The 10,418-nt window shown below is 30.3% G+C and overlaps 1 non-coding gene across 1 annotated transcript; it reads left to right on the forward strand.

Moving 5' to 3' along the window:
- The first annotated feature begins 6,556 nt into the window (after positions 1-6,556).
- On the forward strand, positions 6,557-6,658 carry LOC111740433. Its single transcript, XR_002780613.1, has one exon. It is a non-coding gene; the product is annotated as a U6 spliceosomal RNA (small nuclear RNA).
- The last annotated feature ends 3,760 nt before the right edge of the window (positions 6,659-10,418 follow it).

Here is a 10,418-nt window from a genome sequence, read left to right on the forward strand (position 1 = left end):
CATATTTCTTTTCTAAAGGCATATCTAGGTCAAGGATATGGTTTCCCACCTATCTGCTGCTACAGTGCTTCATAATGTTGTTTATGCATGATTAGTGCTTGAATCATCAGTATTCTTTGAATTTCAAAATGTTTGTTAAATTTTCAATTATCTTGGACCGCAGGAAGCTAGAGTACTTAAATTTCTATTGCAATTAAGTGTTGAAATTTTGAGATCAATATAGACAAGTTTCAAAGAGAATAAGGGAAATGCTTACAGTAATGAAATCTAGAACTTCTTAAGTCAGTTTAAGAGCTAAAACTATTTCATCTAAATAAATCAGGCAACATATTTTAGATTTTTCATGTATTATAAGGATAACCATAAAGGCAACATAACATTCTATTTTCCAGCCTATGAACATTATAAACTTAATTATGATGGAATAGAATACCAAGGGAATAGTTCTTGACTGAAGGCTATTAAATTCTGAAACAGACACTGTTTTTAAGATTAGATAGATAGATGATGATGATGGTGATGATAATAATAGGTGATAGATAGATAGATAGATCGATACATAGATAGATAGATGATAGATGATATATAGATGATAGATAGATAGATCGATACATAGATAGATAGATAGATAGAGATATATAATTATTATGGCATTCTATCAACTAAGTCATCTGTGATGCATGCACTGTTAATTAACATTTATCAGACATTTAATATATACCACAGACTGTTCTAAACACTTTACATGTATGAACTCATTTAATCCTTACACATCCTATGAGGGAAGTATTATATTATCCCAATTTTGCAGAACAGGAAACTGAGAATGGAATTCGAATCATTGTACTATGTTCTGCTAATTAGCTAGATATGTGAAGTTTATACCTTTTAATGCTCAAATATATTTAACCATTTATATTTATTTATATTGAAATTTTTATCAATCTTTCTAGCTTTATCAATTTATAATTGACAACCAAAATGATATATATTCAAAAGAAATGAAATTGATATCTTGAAGAGACATATGCACTTCCATGTTTATTACAGCATTATTCACAATAGTCAAGATATGGAAATAATCTAAGTATCCAAAAGTGGATGAATAAATCAAGAAAATGTGATGTGTATATATACATATATATACACACCACATTTATATATACACACCACATATATATATATGCATATATATATGCTTATATATATATATATAACACCACATATATATATATACACACCACATTTTCTTTTATGTATATATATATATATATACATAAAAATGGAGTATTATTCATTCTTGAAAAGAAGGAAATCCTGTCATTTGTGAAAACATGTTAGAACCTCATGTTAGAGGACATTATTCTAAATAAAATAAACCAGACACAGAAAGGCAAGTACTACATGATCTCATTAATATGTGGAATCTAAATGCTTATGAAATTGATTATGTTGCTACCTATTTTGTCCTTTATTTCTGTCAATGTTTACCTCATATATTTAGGTGCTCTGAATTTGAGTGCATATTTATTTATAGTTGGTATATCTTCTTGGTGAATTGATCCTTTTATTATTATATAATATCCTTATTTGACACTTGTGAACAGTTTGTGACTTAAAGTAAACTTTTGTCTTCTTTCTTTCATGGACATTTGCATGGAATACTTTTTCCAATTTTTTCACTTTTAGCTTATGTGTATCTTTAAATCTACAATGAGTCTTTTGTATAGAGCATACAGTTGGATACTTTTTTTTTTTTTTTTGTCTCCAGCTGCTGTGTGTCTTTTGATTGGGGAGTATAATTCATTTAATTTAAAATAATTATTCTTAGAAAAGGCCTTACTATTCCTTTTCTGTTAATTGTTTTTTTCTGTCATACCTTTTTCATCCCACGTTTTCTTTCTTTCTGTCTTTCTTTGTGTTTTGTTGATTTTTTGTGTAGACATGCTTCGATTCCTTTCTCATTTTCTTTTATCTTCTAGGTATTTTGTTTGTGGTTAACATAAGGCTTACATAAAATATTTTATAGTTATAACTATTTTAAACTAATAACAATTTAAATTGCTTACAAAAACTATACTTTTATTTAACCTCCCCTACATACTTTATGTTATTGATCTCACAAATTTTGTTTATGACTCAGATTGATCATTATAAAAACACCTAGCTGTATTAATGTTAAACAACAGAGTGAATGGCTGTTTTGTGTTGTGCGAGTTTGTTTGATGTTTAAACGACATTCCTAAAATATAGACTTGATATAATTGGTTGCCTTTCTGTGCAAAGGCTTCTAGTGGTTTCTATTGCTTACTAATTGAATTCCAATATTCTTAGCTTGGTAATTAGAGGGTTTTTTTTTTCTATATTATTTCAGTCTATATTTCAATTCTACGCTTCCTTTGTATACTCTGTGCTTCACTAAACTCAGCTACCTATTACTTCCTTTGCTTTGCATGCTTATAATCCTTCATATCTGCATGACTGTACTTTCCTCAAATACCAAAAAACAAGAAATAATCCCTCTGCCTCTGACTTTTTAAAATTGTTTTCTGTCCAATTTTAGAGCATATTGGTAGAATTCTGCACTGATTATTCTCTCAAAAAATATTTGTCGAACTAATTTGTTTCCACAGCAAATTGTCTAAATAATGTTGTTTTCATCTTTTTATAATGGCCTACTGTCTGTTTTTTAGAAATCATCTGTTTCCTCTCTTTACGTCTGTTTCCTTATAGCTTCTAAATTATTGCTTTATTTTATGAAGAGTAGTCTTAGACAAAGTCTGGTTTTGGTACTGCTTTAGTCTTGTGGGTAGAGAAGACTTTAGGGAAGAATATTGCCCCTTTGGACCAGGTTCAGAGCAATTTTTAAAACTAAAAATTTTTGGAAGTCTGAAATCTAGGTAAATTAATTGATGTTGGATTTTTCAAAAATGCAGTTATTTGAAGAGGCAGAGTGAATAATTGTATAACCATTTAAATGGTCTCTTGCAGTTATAGATTTTTATGATTTATAAACAGAATGTTGATTTCTTGGACGAAAAACTTATTAGTTTCTGAAAATTTCTCTCCAAAAATAAAATTTGAAATCCAGCTTGGATTGATAAGAAAAATAATTAGGTATCTTTTTTTCATGATATTTTATTGTTAATGCACACACACAAACACATACAAACAAACACAAAATAATAATCAGAGGTGAAATGCTAGTATGTGATATATTAAGCTAAGCATTCAGAAACTAGAAACATTAAGCGCAACCTGAAGTAGTGTTAGCATAATCAGTTTAATATAAACACTCACTATATTAGAATCACCGGGGCCCTTATAGGTGTATATTATTGAATTTGGCTTCTAATTCATCATATGTATAAAAATATCAGGGCTTGTGTGCTATAAGCAGTGTGTTTTGCAAGTCGATGGTGAATACAAACCATGATTTACTTGTAACTTATTGAGTTGTCTTCCAGAGCATTGAAATATGTTTGCTGTTTATAGTTGATATACTTATGTAATAACACTCTGATATTTAAATTTAGGTCGAAATTTAGGTCTACTCCTCTTTCTGCAGTGGACTCAGAAATTAATTAATACAGGGAATATTCTAGTTTGAGTCTTGGGAAAGATGAACAGATTAATTTTAGAGACCAAGAAATGTTCATAAGCATGTTTATTATATCGGTAAATTTCATTCATGTATTTAACATTTACTGATATTTTATGGTATGTAGTATTGGCTATTCAATGCATTGAGAACCTAACATAAGTCTAATTAATGATCTCTGATTTAAAATACTTATGATATTCTGTTGGACACATTTATCTATGTTTTGATGTCTCTCCATGCTTAAAAGTTTGCTTCTCTTTTTCATTATCTCTTTTTTGATGCCCTCCAGTCTCATATTATAAAATATAGATGAAAATCCAAGATCTACATCATACAAATGCTTCTTTGTTTTGAAACACAAGTAGGTTCTTGTTTTATTCTTTAATACGAGTAAGAGAAAGGGAAAACCCAAGATTTACTATCACACTGAATTTTGCATTCCTCTTACCCAACTAGATGATAGACTGAACCATTGTCAGTGTGATTGATATCATAGTAAAATATTACTTAATTTGTCCTCTATATAATTTGTACATCATCTTTTTTGAAATAAGTGTAAAGATGCATTATATACTGTGGATACTTTATTTCAGTCTTGAACCAATAGCTATCATCAGCATTTTTGTCATATTGAGTCAATAACCACAGATAGTAAGATGATAGTTTAGTGTATTACTTTATCAGCTTTAAATTTCCAGTACCATTTCCTACAAGGGCAAAGACAAAGGTTCAAGGATTCTATTTTTAGATTATTCTGAAAAAGATTCAAACAAAATACAAGAATAAAAATATTAGTTTGAAAAAGTGTTTTTTATTGCATATAGAATAATTTAACATGGGCTTATTTATTATAAAACAATGTCAATATAAATGATTAAGCACAAACTTCTCCAATATCAAATTAAAATATACAAATGTAAAAAAATTGACTTCCAAAGTACTCGAATGGTAGACACTTATGAAAGTGGGATTACTGGGAATCTTTTATGTGCTTTCTGAAATAAATACGGTATTTTTATTTCTGAACAAATTTGAGTAGATATAAATCTTTAACAATATTGGTGAAACTACATTATTAAAAGTAATATCATCTTAGGCAAAAGACAACTCCTTAGTTAGGCAATCAGATTTTTCAGCACACTTTGTTTTGTGTTGTATTTCAAAAATATAATTTTTGATTGTTTTGTTTTCTGAATTTATATCTGGAAAAAAGTTTTATGACATTATTACTGTTTTAAATCTTTCTGAATTATATATACATATATAATTTAGAATCCAAGGCAAAGGTGTTTATGATCAATCTATAGTAGTAAACATCAGATAAATTCGTGAAGCTCTGAATATTCCGTAACAATAAGAAGTGGATGTCAAACAGATAATTTTAATCAAGAATCAGCATTCTTTTTATTTTATTACATTTATTGAAGTGATATTGTTTAATAAAGTTACATAGATTTCAAGTGTACAATTTTATAATATGTCATTTGTATATTGAATTATGTCTTTTATTTTTTTAAAACTAAAGTGATCATTATTGTGGTTGCAGGATTTAGAGTAGATATCTAGTCTCTTTTGTGATTATGAGAATATATGACATTCTACTCATGAGCATTACATTAATAGGATCTGAGAATCTTCATCTCAAATTTGCTTTCAGAGAAAGGCATCACTCTTATCATATTGATTAAATCAAGGTCAACTCTTGTAGCTGCACAATCCTGGTAATAGGCAACTATAGAAGGCTTTTCCTGCTTCTATGAGTACTTTCTAGACATTTTGGATCAAATGCCTGTGACTCACTCTTATTTCTTCTTTTTTGAATCAATTAACAAAAGAATAGAGATAAAAATGACTTGGATTAAGAAATGTGACTGTGTAAAGAATCTTACTTCCAGAAAGCTTAATCGGTAACCACTATAAATTCCCAGCTTGAGTTTGTCAACTATTTCTGGACTGAAACACACATAAGTTACATTGCCATGCACCTCACCTCCTCTTCCTACTCCCACCACACACACACACACACACACACACACACACACACACACACACACACAAATGTTTCTAATGGACAAAAAAGTAATAATTCTGCTAATATGGTATGAGTCTGTCATTCCACGAGAGACGAATTTTCTGTAAAGCTAATGAAGCTTAATATCTGAGCCCCTCACTTCATTGGCCACTTCTAAGGTTCTGGAAGGAGCCTACAGATGTGTTCCTATGTGTTGTGTGTTTTTGTAAAATCTTTAACAGTAAGGTTTTTTAAGCATAATTACTTAAGACTACTGTCTCTTTCCACTCCACATTCTTCTTTGTTACACTTCCTAACTTATCAGGTGATATTAGAAAGGACACAGACATTTTTGAATCTAGAAGAATATGAGTTGGGGGTACATTTACATTTGTAAGTGTTTATATGGACAACAGTCATTTGTTTATATATATTTAAATTATTACTAGTCAATGTGTTATAGAGTCGGCTTCCCAGAATATTTCTATTTCCTACTGTGCCAATTCACTGTGCATCATGACATCAAATTGCAGTGTCATAGGTCATACTGTAATATAATTCTGTCTCAAGGTACTCAGTACTGGAAGTATGTTAGTAGTGCATGAGAAACAAGGTTTGAAATTTGTATAACCAGAAGCTAAGTTTTGGAATCTTATTCCAAATCTTACTGTTTATGTATGATATAGACTTAATAGATATTTTTTTAAAAATTTGGCTACAATTCCATAGCTTGGCATTTCCAACTACAAGCTATAAAACTGTAAGAAATTTTTCTAAACTATGCTAGGAAAAAAACTAAATTATTCTCTGTTCCTTATAGAAAATGATGTCATAATATTGTTGTCCTATGACTAGATGATCAAAGAGAATAAAGTAAAAAATGTACGAAAATAATCTAAAAGAGATTTGTTAGACATTAATTTAAAAAATATTATGTTCTGGCTTCCTTCAGCAATACACATACTAAAATTAGAACGATACAGAGATTAGAATGGCCCAGGCGTGAGGATGACATGCAAATTTGTGAAGTGTTCCATATTTTTAAAAGAACAACAACAAAAAAAAACAGCAAACAAAACCCAAAGTAGGTAGAAGGAAGGAAATAATAAAGATCAGAACATAAATGAATTAAAAAAATTAAATAGAGTCCAGAAAAAAACAATGCAAAAGATTAATGAAGCCAAGAGCTGGTTCACTGAAGAAATAAAGAAAATTGATAAACCTTTAAGCAGAACCATTAGGAAAAAAGAGAGAGGACTCAAATGAATAAAATCAGAAATAAAAAGGGAGAAATAACTACAGACTCCACAGAAATACAAAGGATCATAAGAAAATATGCCCATAAATTGGACAATATGGAAGATATATTCCTAGAAACATACAATCTTCCGAGACTGAGTCAAAAAGAAACAGAAAATCTGAACCCACTGATTACCACCAATAAATTAAATCAGTAATCAAAAAACTCCCAAAAAACAAAAGTCCTGAACCTGATGGCTTCATAGGCAAATTTTATCAAACATTCAAAGAAGAATTAACATCTATTCTTCTTAAACTATTCCAAAATATTCAAAAAATGAGAAGGCTCCATAATTTCTTTTATGAGGCCACCATTACCTTGATTCCAAAACCAGACAAAGACATTACAAAAAAAGAGAATTATAGGCTGAAATCTCTTATAAGTATTAATGCAAAAATCATCAACAAAATATAAGCAAACTAAATTCAACAATACATTAAAAATATCATACACCATGATCAAATTGAAATTATTCCTGGAATACAAGTTTGGTACAATATCTGCAAATCGATTTATGTACTGCACCACATTAGCAAATTGAAAGATAAAAATCATATGATCATATCAATAGATGCAGAAAAAACATTCAACCAAATCCAGCATTGATTTATGATAAAAACTGTCAGCAAAGCAGGAATAGAGGAAACATACCTCAACATAATAAAGGCCATATATGACGAACCTACAGCTAACATCATACTCAATGGAGAAAGGCTAAAAGCATTTTCCTTAAGATCAGGAACAAGACAAGGATGTTCACTTTTACCACTTCTGTTCAACATTGTATTGGAAGTCCCAGCCAGAGCAATTAGACAAGAAAGAGAAATAAAAGGTATCTGAATTGGAAAAGGAGAAGTAAAACTCTCATTATTTGCAGATGACATGATACTACATATAAAGAACCCTAAAGATTCCCCCAAAAACCTGTTAGAACTAATCAATAAATTCAGTAAAGTAGCAGGAAACAAAATTAATATTCAGAAGTCAGTGGAATTTTTATACACCAATGATGAACTTTCAGAAAGACAAATTAAGAAAACAATTTCATTTACAATTGCATCAAAATAATTAAATACACAAGAGTCAAATTAACCAAGAAAGCAAAAGATCTGTTCTCAGAAAATTATGTCATTGAAAAGAGAAATTGAAGAAGATACAAATAAATGGAAGCATAAACCATGCTCATGGGTAGAAAGAATCAACATTGTTTGGTCATACCACCCAAAACAAACTGTAGATTCAATGCAATCCCTATCAAAATACCAATAGCATTTTTCAGAGAGCTAGAACAAATAATCCTAAAATTTCTACGGAACCATAAAAGACCCCAAATAGCCACAGCAATCTTGAGAAGGAAGAACAAAGTTGGAGGTATCATACTACCTGATATCAAACTATACTACAAGGCTATAGTAATCAAAACAACACTGGCATAAAAATAGATACATTGATCAATGGAACAGAATAGAGAGCTCAGAAATAGATCCATATGCCTATACATTCATTTAATATACGACTAAGGAGGCAACAATATACAATGGGGTAAAGAATGTCTCTTAAACAAATGGTGTTGGGAAAACTGGACAGGTATATGCAAAAAAAAGAAAAAAAGAAACGATCACTTTCTTATCTGGATCACCATATACAAGAATAGACTCAAAATGGATTATAGACTTAAATGTAAGACCCCAAACAAAAAAACTTCTAGAAGCAAACATAAGCATTAATCTCTCTGATATTGCTACTAGTAATTTATTTTTGGACGTATCTCCTCAGGCAAGGGAAACAAAAGAGAAAATAAGCAAATGGAACAACATCAGACTAAAAAGTTTTTGCACAGTAAAGGAAACCATCAACGAAGCAAAAGGACAACCTAGTAAATGGGAGAATACATCTGATAAGATGTTAATATCCAAATATATAAAGAACTCATATAACTCAACAACAACAACAACAGCAACAACAACAACAACAACAAATAATCCAATTGAAAAAATGGGCAGAAGACTTGAATAGATATTTCTCCAAAGAGGAAATACAAATGGCCAATAGACATATGAAAAAATGCTCAAGGTCACTAATCATTCGAGAAATGCAAATTCAAACCACAATGAGATATCACCTCACACCTGTAAGAATGGCTGTCATCAATAAATCAAATAACAAGTGTTGCTGAGGATGTGAAGATAAGGGAATCCTCATACACTGTTGATTGGATTATAAATTGGTACAGCCACTATGAAAAGTAGTCTGGAGGTTCCTCAAAAATTTAAAAATAGATATACCTTTTGACTCAGTGATTGTACATCTGGGTATTAATACAAAGAAAACCAAAACAATAATTTGTAAAAATCTATGCACCCCCTATATTCATGGCAGCACTATTTACAGTAGCCAAGATATGGAAGCAACCTAAATGCTCATCAACAGATAATTGGATAAATAATTTCTGGTTCATATATACAATGGAATATTACTCAGCCATTAAAAAATGAAATCCTACCATTAGTAACAACATGGATGGACCTAGAGGTTATTATGCTGAGGGAAATATATCAGACAGAGAAACATAAATAATGTATTATTTCACTTATATGTGGAATCTAAGGAACAAAAAGAACAAACTATCAAAAACAGACATAAATATAGATGACAATCTGATTATTGCCAGAGGAGAGGAGATTTGAGAAGCTGGGAGAAAGGGGTGAAGGCTTAAAGAATGACAAATCGGTATTTGATAGACTGTCATGGAGATGGGAGCATGGCCTAGGGAATGCATTCTGCAGTAATGTAATGGCTAGGTGTAGAGCCAGTGGAGAAAATATGTATTCAGAGGAATCATTTCATAAACTGTATAAATGTCTGACCAATGTACTGTATACTTAAAACTAATAATAAGCTAAAATATATATGTGATGTTCTTTTTTTTGGATGTTTCAATATTTCTAAATTAAAAATTTCATGGTATTTCTTTTGATATTCTAAATAAACATTCACTATCAAATAAAAGTTTTTAATTTTTACTTAAAGCGACCTCACTCAAATTATTAAAATTAAAACTCTACAATGCCTGCATCTACCACAGCATCTATCCACAAAACTATTTTACTTGTTTTTCTTTTATTTGTTTTGTGTGTAGCAGATATTTCATCTTTTAGTTCTCTCTAGGGTACAATTATGCATGGCTCTGCAAGATCCTTCTATTGCTACAGATCCTGGGATGGCAAGATTTCTGTAGAATTTTGAATCTTGCACCTGGATAACATAGCAACTTTACACAAACTTTGCATTGTTGACCCCATAAAAATGTTTAAATTATTCCTGAATGATTGGATCTGATTCAGTTCTTTTGGAGTGTGTTTTCAGTAGATGGAATGAAAGCTTAAAGCTGAAGTATTTTGGCAGTATTTTTTTTTTATTCTGACAGTGTAGAGAGCTTTTTACTTTTCAACATGAAAACAGCTTGGCAAAATAGAAAGAGAGAGAGAGAGAGAGAAGAAGAA

This window comes from Pteropus vampyrus, unplaced genomic scaffold, assembly GCF_000151845.1.
Source record: "Pteropus vampyrus isolate Shadow unplaced genomic scaffold, Pvam_2.0 Scaffold63, whole genome shotgun sequence".
Taxonomy (NCBI): Eukaryota; Metazoa; Chordata; class Mammalia; order Chiroptera; family Pteropodidae; genus Pteropus; species Pteropus vampyrus.